The following is a 10,605-nucleotide window of genomic DNA, read 5'->3' as shown; positions in this document are numbered from 1 at the left end:
GAAGTGGGAGGTGGTTGGGACTGAGACACATCTTCTCCCCCTTGTTTCGGAGTGGACACGAACTCCAGGAGCCCTTCAGGTTTGCTTAAGAGAGCAAGGGTAGGAGCAAGCTTTTCTGCAAGAGTGTGCCTCACCGATTAGTTCAGAATCGGACCATGGGCTTCAATGATGTTGGAAAGGGTGGCGTGGACATCCGAAACACACGAAGAAATAACTTCTCGCTCAGATCGAAGAGATTCAACTTCCTTTTGAGAATGGAAAAGCTGAAGACTCTTGACCTTGAGAGCAGTGGTCTTACGAGCGAGAGCGTCCATTACTGAGTTCTCGGCAGCTAGGTCTTCATGCAGCTTAGTCAGGCGCTCCTCAATAGTCGCCTTAAACGATGTGTTGTCATCACTGAGAGATTGACGAAGACTGGCAAAGGACTCCAGTTCGGAGGCAACTGAAGTGGCCAACTTGTTGACAAGAGAGTCAAGCTTCTTTTTATTGGAATCAGCAGTTTCCTATAAAGACTGCAAAATAGAAGAAGCATCAACAAATAGTTTTTTGACTTTTTCGGTCGCAGCAGCACACGCCTTGGTGGAGGCGTCAATAGCGGCAATGGTAGAGTTGATAGAGGTCTCATGAGCCTTAGTAAACGTATCAACAATCCCCTAAATAGCAGCCTATGAGATAGTAGAGTGTGAGGAAGAAGAGGAGGAAGCAATGAGAGAATCGATTTTCTCATGAAGCTCCTTGAGATGCTTCTTGGTGACTGGAGCATCATCATCATCATCGCTTTGCATTTGATACGGACTGTAATAGACCGAGTCAAATTTCATGTCCTCTCCTCCCAAAAAAGGTTCTTCATTACCTGCTGAGTGAGCAAGAGATGGGGGTGATGGTGGAGGCTCGGTTGTGGAAGTAGGTTCGGGTATGGATGTATGTTCGTTAGTGGGAGTGGGTTCGGGTGCTGAAGTAGGAGCCCTCGTATCAAATATGTTGGTTCTAACTCCAGCGGTGGTTGTTGTGGTAGCTTCAGTGAAAATGGGAGGTGGTACAGGGATAGAAGTGGGTGGTATTTGAGTAGTGGAGGTTATGGAGGGAATGGAAATAGAGATGGAGATTGGGGGAGGAGAGACAGATCTAGTGGAAACATGTACCTCAGGGGTAGGCGAACGTGGAGGAGTGCTATCACGTAGGGACTCTTCAGAGTCTGAACTCTCTTCCTCAGATTCATTGGAGGAGGAGGGAAGAATAAGCTTTCGCCTAGGTTGAGTCTTCCTCTTCTTTGGTGGAGGAGATTGAGCTGCTTTGGAGGGTTTGCGTTTCTTCGGAGAAGGACCTTTCGCTCCTTTGACAACCTTCTTGTCTTTTCCCTTGTCATTCTTCTTTCCCCTGGGAGCAGGCCGATCAGCATCATGAATTGATTGAATCATGTCATGAGTGAGCTCTCTAGGACCAGAGCGACGAAACTCCTTGTAAGTCCTGATGATCCGGCTGTCGCTTGGAACATCCCCATACATTAACTCAGAGATTGAGCCAATAAACTGAAACTTAGAGGAATCAGTGACAATTATCTTTGTAGTGTGGAAAGTACCTATCGAAGAAAGTGGAGAATCAACAACAATTGGAACGTGATACTTGTCCATCACCCACTTTGCGACCAGTGTCCAGAATCGGGCATAAGAGATCCCTGAATGGCGAGAGGTAGACGCTAGACTCTGAATCAGCTGCTTCCATAGAACCGACCCATAGTCAAGGTTGATGCCGTGGTACAGGCCATAAAGAATGGTCATAAATAGATGACTCGCCCCGTCTGAACCTGTACTTCGTTCTGATAGCCCCTTGAACAAGACGGTGAAGAAGCCGTTCCACTGAGGAGGTAGGCAAGATTTCTTGAATTTGGTCACCGTCGTCAGAATTTCAGTGTATCCCATGTTATAAAACATGGAAAACAACTGTCCCACCGGGATGGATTCAGGGTTAACCCTAGATTCATCGGGTGCAAACCCTAAAAGTGAACAGAATCACTGCTTGGAGATGGAGGCCTTGTGATCAAGAATTTCGAAGAAGATTCGATCGACAGACTTGTCATAGTGGGTTGTGGAGAATATTTGCGAGAGACACTCCATTGGAACTGTTTCGACCTTGGTGAGAGCTGGAACCAACGGTGAATACTTGAGACATTCCATGATTGGAAACATGAATGCATCGTAAACTTGAGGAGTAAGGTCGATAATCAAACTTTGTTGAGGACGGATTGGCAGAATGTGAGAAGTAGCATGAACTGATGATGAGTCCGCCATTGAAGAGAATAATTTGGGAGGGATGATGAACAGTAGAAGAATCAAAGCTTTTCTTGCTCTCTGAAGGTTTGGTGCAGTAAAGAGGTAAATTATGGTAGAAATTACCTTTTATACCGTGGTGAGAAGAGAGAGAAAAATTTGTTCCCAAATCTTCAAGGGAAATGCGAAGAGTGTCCTTAGGTGATTGACGCGTGACAGTTTAGAGCCCCGATGATTACGCAGGAGAGAGAAAAACTGTCCCGTTTCACATGCCTTCCCATCAGGCACCGTTTGAAATGTCAAAAACGGTTCCACTTCACACGCCTTCCCATCAAGCACCTTTTGAAATGTCAAACCGATTGGACTTTCGGCTGAGTCAGCAACTTATCCCTTTAGAGTGAGCTGTCGTCATAAAGCAAAATAACCACGTGTAACATTGTGAGCCACATCTCTTTTATAACGTTAAATCCCATAGCCAAAAATTGCTTGTAAGTAATGAAACCAGAATTATGGAAAATCAAAAAGATTTTCGTGCATAGAGTGTAAAAGAAAAGAAATAAAGCAATACATATGTGGGAAATTGTGATGTCAATAAAGACACGAAACAATAGATCCCAGTCACAAATCTCTTCCATCAAAGTCAAGAGAGACCTTAAAGTGTTTGTGTGGTTTCCCTTTGAATTACGATCAAACACTTATTAAGAAGTGTTGAAAGGCATCTTTTAATAAGGCTAATGTGGGTGGCTTTCGCTTCAGTTCAGAATTCCTGATCTTGACATACGACAGAAATCAACTGAAGTACTTGTGAGACCAATGTAGTCTGTTGAAAAAGTAGGTGTGAAGAGAATTTAAGTGGCATGTGTAAAATACTTTTACGTGAAATCTCAAAAAAAAAAAAAAAAAAAAAAAAAACCTGGATTCTAAGGGAAGAAATGTTATGGTATTTAACAATTTCAAAAGAATCACACCAAAAGAAAATTTAGAGATTTCAAGGTACAACCCCATGGGTGACTTCGTTAATTCATTAGTGAAAACTAGAGCAAATTTAATTGTTCACCGTCAATGCATAGTAGGTATTGAATTGTGGGTTTCACTTAGCACGTAGTGGCACGAAGCTAAGATCATAAACACAGAAATTGTGTAACCATAAACCTCAGTGGTAATTACTGAGAGTCTCAAGGGTTACTTGTATGAGGCGAATAGGATGGAGAAAAGTATTGGAGATGGTGTAAAGAAACCAAAGTACCTCTGCTGTAAAATAGGGACCAAGCAGAAAACTCTTATCTCATGTGAGAAGAGAGTAAGGTAGCTCACAATTATAATAAATATAAAAGCCTAATTGGGAAGACAAGGGTTGTATATACCAAGTCAGTAAGGCTATTATTCAGAATCAGGTGAGGCTTTGGACACATACAATAGCATGCTTCTAGGGACACTTAACTATTAAAAATGTGAGAACAAGAATTGCTTCACAATTATTCACAAAAAATAAATTAATGAACACGAGCAAAAAAATGTTTTTGGAGTTTTTGATTTAAAGAGAAAAACAAACAAAAAAAATATTTTTGGAGTTTTTGATTTAAAGAGAAAAAGAAACAAAATTTTTTTTTTTTTTGGAGTTTTTGGAACCGAACCCGAAATAGACCGAACGCTCGGTTCATTTCGGTTAAAAAAAACTTTGAAAAAGTAAGAAAGAAATGAGAAATAAGAGTACAAAAAGTTTACAACCAAAAGTTTACCACCAAAGAAACTACCTTTAAGTGAGAAGCGAAGATAAGAAAATAGGACCGTACCCGAGCGCTCGGTTCATTTCGGCACTCACGGGAACCGAACCCGAACGTTCGGTTCATTTCGCTTCCAACTTTTAGTTTTGAGAAGTAGTTTTTGGTACTGACTCCGATTCCATCATACCTAGCCCTTGTAGAATTTTATTAAAACTTGCTTCAGGAAGAGCTTTGGTGAAGATGTCAGCCAGTTGATCAGTAGTTCGAGCAAAATGAATCTCTACATTTTCGTCTTCTACGTGATCTTTAATGAAGTGATACCTCAATGCAATATGTTTGGTTTTGGAATGTTGCACCGGGTTATGACAGATCCTAATTGCACTTTCTGAGTCACAATATAGTGGGATCTTTTTCATGTTGAGTCCGTAATCCCTGAGTTGACTTTGGATCCAAATCGCTTGAGATGTGCTAGAAGCGGCTGCAATATATTCTGCTTCGGCTGTAGACAGTGAAACACATGTTTGTTTCTTAGATTTCCAGCTTACCAACTTCCCGTCGAGGAATTAACATCCTCCTGTGGTGCTTTTCATGTCGAAACCACATCCTTCAAGGTCTGCATCTGAGTAGGCTTGAACAAAGAACCCTGAGTTTGAGGGATACCAGAGACCGAGAGAGGTGGTTCGCTTCAGATATCGGAGTATGTTTTTCACTGCTAGCATGCGTGGTTCACGAGGATTCTCCTGAAACCTAGCATGATAACACACAGAAAACATTATATCGGGACTGCTAGATGTGAGGTACATCAGGGATCCAATCATTTGTCGATATAGCGTTATATCAACTGCCGGTTTTTCCAAGGAAGGTGTGATTTTGGTACCGAACGCCATTGGAACTTTGACCTTTGAATATCCCATCATCCCGAATTTAGCAAGAAGAGTCTTGGTATATGCTTCCTGGTTGATAAAGATGCCTTCGGGTCCCTGTCTAATGTTTAAACCAAGGAAAGTTAATCGAATCCATTGAGCTCATTTCAAATTTCGTCTCCATCAGCTTTCTGAATTCAGTTGTTAAGCTAGGATTCATTGAGACAAAGATGATATCATCGACAAAGATTTGAACTATCATAAGGTGGTTACCTTCCTTCTTTCGAAAGAAGGCTGGGTCAACCGATCCTTGTTTGAATTTAGACATCTTTAAGAACTTAGTTAGTGTTTGATACCATGCCCTAGGCGCTTGTTTCAGACCATAAACTGCCTTGTCTAGAATGTAACAGTGATTTGGATGCTTTTCATTCACAAAACCTGGAGGTTTCTCCACGTAAACCGTTTCTTCAAGTTCTCCATTCAGAAAGGCGCATTTCACATCCATTTGGTAGACCTCGAAGTTCTTGTGTGCAGCGTAGGCGAGAAATATTCGAACAAATTCCAGCCTTGCTACCGGAGCAAATGTTTCTTCGTAATCAATTCCTTCTTCCTGGCAATATCCTTTCACCACAAGACGAGCTTTATTTCGAATAACATTACCCTCCTTATCCATTTTGTTTCTGAATACCCATTTGAGACCAACGACTGAGGCATCTTTAGGTGTTGGAATGAGGCGCCATACCTTGTTTCTTTCAAATTCATTGAGTTCATCTTGCATAGCCTGAACCCAATCAGAATGGTCAAGAGCAGAATTGACGGTCTTCGGCTCAACTTTGGATACGAAGGAATTATACATGCAGAACTCTACTTTGGAAAATAGGGAGGTTTGCTTTGCATTCACTTGGGATCGGGTCAGGACCTCTTCAGATACATTACCCACTATCTGAGATACATGATGATCTCTGGTCCATTAAATGAGGGGAGGATAGTTTGGATAATAGGATGGATCCAATTCGGCGTTGACCATTTCTTCCAATTCAGATTGACTATCGTCATCATAGAACATATCAGAATTCTCCCCCTCGACTGATGATGAATCATTTGGATTTTCAGGTTGGTTCAGACCTTCGGGTGCAACAGAACTCTCAGGTGTAGCCGGACTGTCGGGTGCTACTGGACATTCGGGTGTAGCAGGGCTTTCGGGTGCTACAGGACTTTCGGGTGTAGCTGGGCTTTCGGGTGCTACAGGAATGGAATTCTCCCCCTGAAAGTGTGAGTTCGGTTGATTTGAAGAAAATAGATTCTCCCCCTCAACTGAAGTTCCGTGCTGAGGAGGTTCTTTTCGAACTTGTTCTCCTTCTCCAATTTGTTTTGCTGCATCTTCGACAATCTGCTTCAGATGATCGATTTTGTTTTCTGCCGCCTTGGCTTCTGAGAGAGTGGCTTTCTCAGGTTCATCGAACAAGTCTACGAACTGATCAAATAAATTAGCAATCGTGGCTGTGACTTGACCTGTTTGAGAGAAAATCTCTCCAATTGCTTCTTCAATAGTCTTTAGCTTCTTGACGTAGCTTTCATCGAAAGTCACGCAATAGGTTTCTTCAATCTTTCTAGAACGCTTATTTAAAACCCGGTATGCTTTTGAAGTAATAGAATATCCCAGAAAAATTCCTTCGTCAGCTTTAACATCCAATTTGTTACGATGTTCTTTGGAGTTGAAGATGAAGCACCTTGAACCAAACACATGGAAGAATTTTACATTCGGCTTCCTATTATTAATGATCTCATAGGGAGTGAGAGAGAAACGCTTGATGAGATAAGACCTGTTCTGCGTAAAACAAGCTGCAGCAATAGCATCAGCCCAGAAATATAAAGGAAGAAAAGCAAAACTTAGCATAGTTCGGGCCGCCTCACACAAGGATCGGTTTCGCCTTTCGACAATACCATTTTGTTGAGGAGTGTAAGGGGCTGAGAAGTTATGACTGGTTCCTTTTTCTGCTAAGAAGTCTTCGAATTCTTTGTTCTTGAATTCCAGTCCATTGTCGCTCCTAATGTTTCGAACGACTTTTCTCAGTTGCACTTCAACCGGCTTGATAAACATCTTTAGCTTAGAAGTGGCCTCAGATTTGTGCTTCAAAAGAATACCCATGTAAAACGTGAGAAATCATCAACAACAACAAGAATGTACTTGCTACCGCCAATGCTCTCGATTGATGATGGACCACACAAGTCGATGTGAAGCAACTCAAGTGGTTCAACAACTTTTGTGTTTATAATTGATCGGTGACTTTGACAACTTTGTTTCCCCATTTCGGATGCAGCACATAAGTGTTCTCGATCAAACTTGAGCAATGGAAGACCCAGAACATGATCTCCGGTGACAAGATTGTTGATGTCTTTGAAGTTGAGATGAGAGAGCCTTCGGTGCCACAACCAGCTTTCGTCAGAAGGAGCTTTTGACAAAAGACATATGGATGGATTTCCTTTGATTGGTCTGAGATTCAGAGGAAACATTTCGCCTTTTCGATCTGATTTGAGAATGACCTTGTTGGATTCCTTCTCTATAATTTCTGAGCCTTCGTCGTCGAATGAAACTTTGAGACCAGTACCTCCAACCAGTTGAGATACACTGATGAGGTTATGCTGCAATCCTTTTACGTATGCCACCTTTCTTATTGTGAAGTCTCCATTGGTTATCATCCCATAACCCTTTATTGTTCCATAGGAGTTGTTACCAAACTTAGCATTGCCACCATTTTGAAGCGATCGAAACTCCCTTAGCTCTTCCTTCCTTCCTGTCATGTGACGTGAGCAGCCACTGTCAATATACAATTCTTCGTCAAACTGCTCGTCACTAATAACCTGCAAAAATTAAGCAGATTTAGGAACCCAAAGTTTCTTGGGTTCATGTGAGCATTTCACAGGAACAGGAATAGTAAGAGAAACATCAACAAGATATGTGCGTTTTACTAAGGTTGTTTCATCTTTTCTTTTAATAGTAAACACTTTGATTTTGTTAGAATTAGCTACAGGTGTTTTGGATTCAAATTTTGGTGTTTGAGCACTAGACTGCTTTCGGTCCTCCTTGACTAAGGAAATCTTCATTTTTCCTTTCAAGTTCGTTGATGATCTTGAATTTTGTGTAGAGACTGAATTGGGTTTAGAAGAGGGTGTAGAATGAGAAGAATTAGAGAAATGACCCTTTCGTTTATGGTCGTTAGAGGGACCAAACCTGGACCTTCGGTAGCTGCTCGATGATGAGCCGAAGTTGGATTTTTGGTTGTTGTTGGCTGGTGGTCTGAAACTTGGTCTTTTATTATAAAATCTTGATGGACTGAAATCAGGTCTTTGCCTGTTATTACTTGGCGGACCGAAACTAGCTTTTCGGTTGCTGCTGCTTTCGGGACCGAACCTATCCTTTTGGTTATGTGCTTCGTGTGGCCCGAAAGTCTTTCTCTCTGACTTAGAATCTTTATCATGGTAAGAGTAATGAGGATTTTGAGAGCGCCAAAACTGCTTTCGCTCTGATAGATTTTTCTTGTATCTAAGATTTCTCTATTGCTTTTGATTTTTTGACCTGTTTTCGGTTGTCTGTGGATATTGGCTTTTTGTTTCAGCTTCTTGGCAGCCGGTTCACTTTTCATAGGTGAGGATTCTCTTGTGGAGGTGACTTCTTCTACAGGAATTTCTTTTGTGCCACTTGTACTTGGTACGTCGAAGTTGGTAGGCTCATTCAGCGGCTCAGGGACATATCCACCTTTGGTCTTCCAGGATGTTCGCTCCGACAGACCAACCGTTTCGTCTGCATTGTCTATGGGAGCTGACCAGAAAAACTCATCACAACCATCTGCATTGTCTTCGTTCACTATGGCAATGAGTTCGGCTTGGAACACCGTCTTTTCCTTGGATTTCAGAATTCCCACACTCTTCTCTTGGAACACCGTCTTTTCCTGGGATTTCAGAATTCCCACTAGTTTCGCCAGTGAATAAGATTTAAACTGTTCATGTGCTTTAACCGTTGATACGACCGCCTGCCACTCAGATTTTAGACCATTTAAAAAGGTAACCTTCTGTTCGATCAGCTTTCTTTCAATGTCATGTTTGATCATCTTACTAAGAAGATGATTAAACCGATCGAATGTTTGTGTAACTAACTCCTCTGGCTTTTGCTTGAACTCTCCAAATTCAGAGAGAAGTAAGGTCTGAATTGAGTGCTCCAGATCTTCATCTGTAGAGTACAACTCTCGCAGCCGATCCCAGATTTCTTTAGCAGTACTACAGGAACTAACCAATCTAAACGTGTCAGATTAAAGAGCGAATCGAATCAGTCTCAATGCTTTGATGTTGCACTGAAACTTCTCCTTTTCGTCCTGAGCAACATCTTTCACATCTTTTAACAAATCATTATACTCCTTTTGAGTTTTAATAACTCTGGATGTTCCTGAATGAGCAAATGGTCCAGACACAATAGCTTCCCATATCAAATACCCATTATCTTCAGATCCAATGACATAGTCTTCAAAGTGATGCGTCCAAACCTCGTAATCTTGAGTGTAGAGAATTGGAATCTTGGTTGTAGATCCTATTCTGTTTGAGATGTTGATAGGATTGGATTGAGAATCGTCCATGCTTGATCTTTTAACCTGTTGTAAGATCAGACTTGTAATACTTAATATTAGGGCAAGATGAATAATTACTGAGATTCGTCAATTACGGACTGACGGCTCAATAAATATTAGTAAATGCGGAATTAACCCTAATCACTTCTTTCACAGAATAGATGTGTATGAATTACACAACCTCTTGCTCTGATACCAATTGATGAGCTTAAGAAACTCTATGATCGTTTACATCTTATAACAGATAGATCACGAAAGAGAAAAACAACAATATAAAACACAAGAATGAATCTGAATATGTCGAATGATTCAATTGATTCAATCCTTAGCAGAGCTCGATCAAGAACTTCCGCTGTAGAGGATATTAGGGTTACAAAAGATAAAGATCAAAATACTTGACAAAATAATTTCCAAAAATCTCTCTCCTACTAGGATGCATGCAAGCACCTATAAATACAAAACCCTGTAAAATAACTCACGGATGGACAGGCCCATACCGAAGACTAAATTGACTAAATAGCGAGCCCAAGACGCAACACCTTCTGGACCTAACAAAGATAATTAAACAACTATCAAAGGACGATCCAAAGCTCGCTGAGGATTGGTTGCTTGTGAGTAGTTGGAAGTATGGTATTGGATGGACCATATCGACATTATAATGAATAGATAAGATTCTATTAAGAATGAGTTGTCATATGGCAAATATGGAAATGTTTCCATATTGGGAGCTGATTATTAAGAATCTATGTCTAGATTAGAAACTTTTATGCAAGAAGGATGTTCAAAGGAATGTACTTTGAGTGAGAGACATCATATCTATAGAATTGTTTCTGATAGAGATTGGCCAAGTCTTAATGATTTTGAGCTATGACTTTACGAAAGGATCATTGCATAAAATGTTAGAATCTAGCATATTCTATAAGTGGCAAGAATTTGATATTCTTACACTTGTGATAAGGATTCAAAGTTGTGAAATGAGTATGATTGGAAATGTGTTCATTTGATATGTTTCACAAAGTAAGGACCATAAGTAAACATTGTGTGCATGCTGAGAGCATGCGACAAGTGTAGTAATAATTCAAGTAAGAAGTTGATTACCCGAAACAACAAATAATGAGTAATCAATATGGTG

The sequence above is a fragment of the Lactuca sativa genome, chromosome 3 (genome assembly GCF_002870075.4).
Source record: "Lactuca sativa cultivar Salinas chromosome 3, Lsat_Salinas_v11, whole genome shotgun sequence".
In the NCBI taxonomy this organism is placed as follows: domain Eukaryota; kingdom Viridiplantae; phylum Streptophyta; class Magnoliopsida; order Asterales; family Asteraceae; genus Lactuca; species Lactuca sativa.
This window is presented reverse-complemented; position numbering follows the sequence as displayed.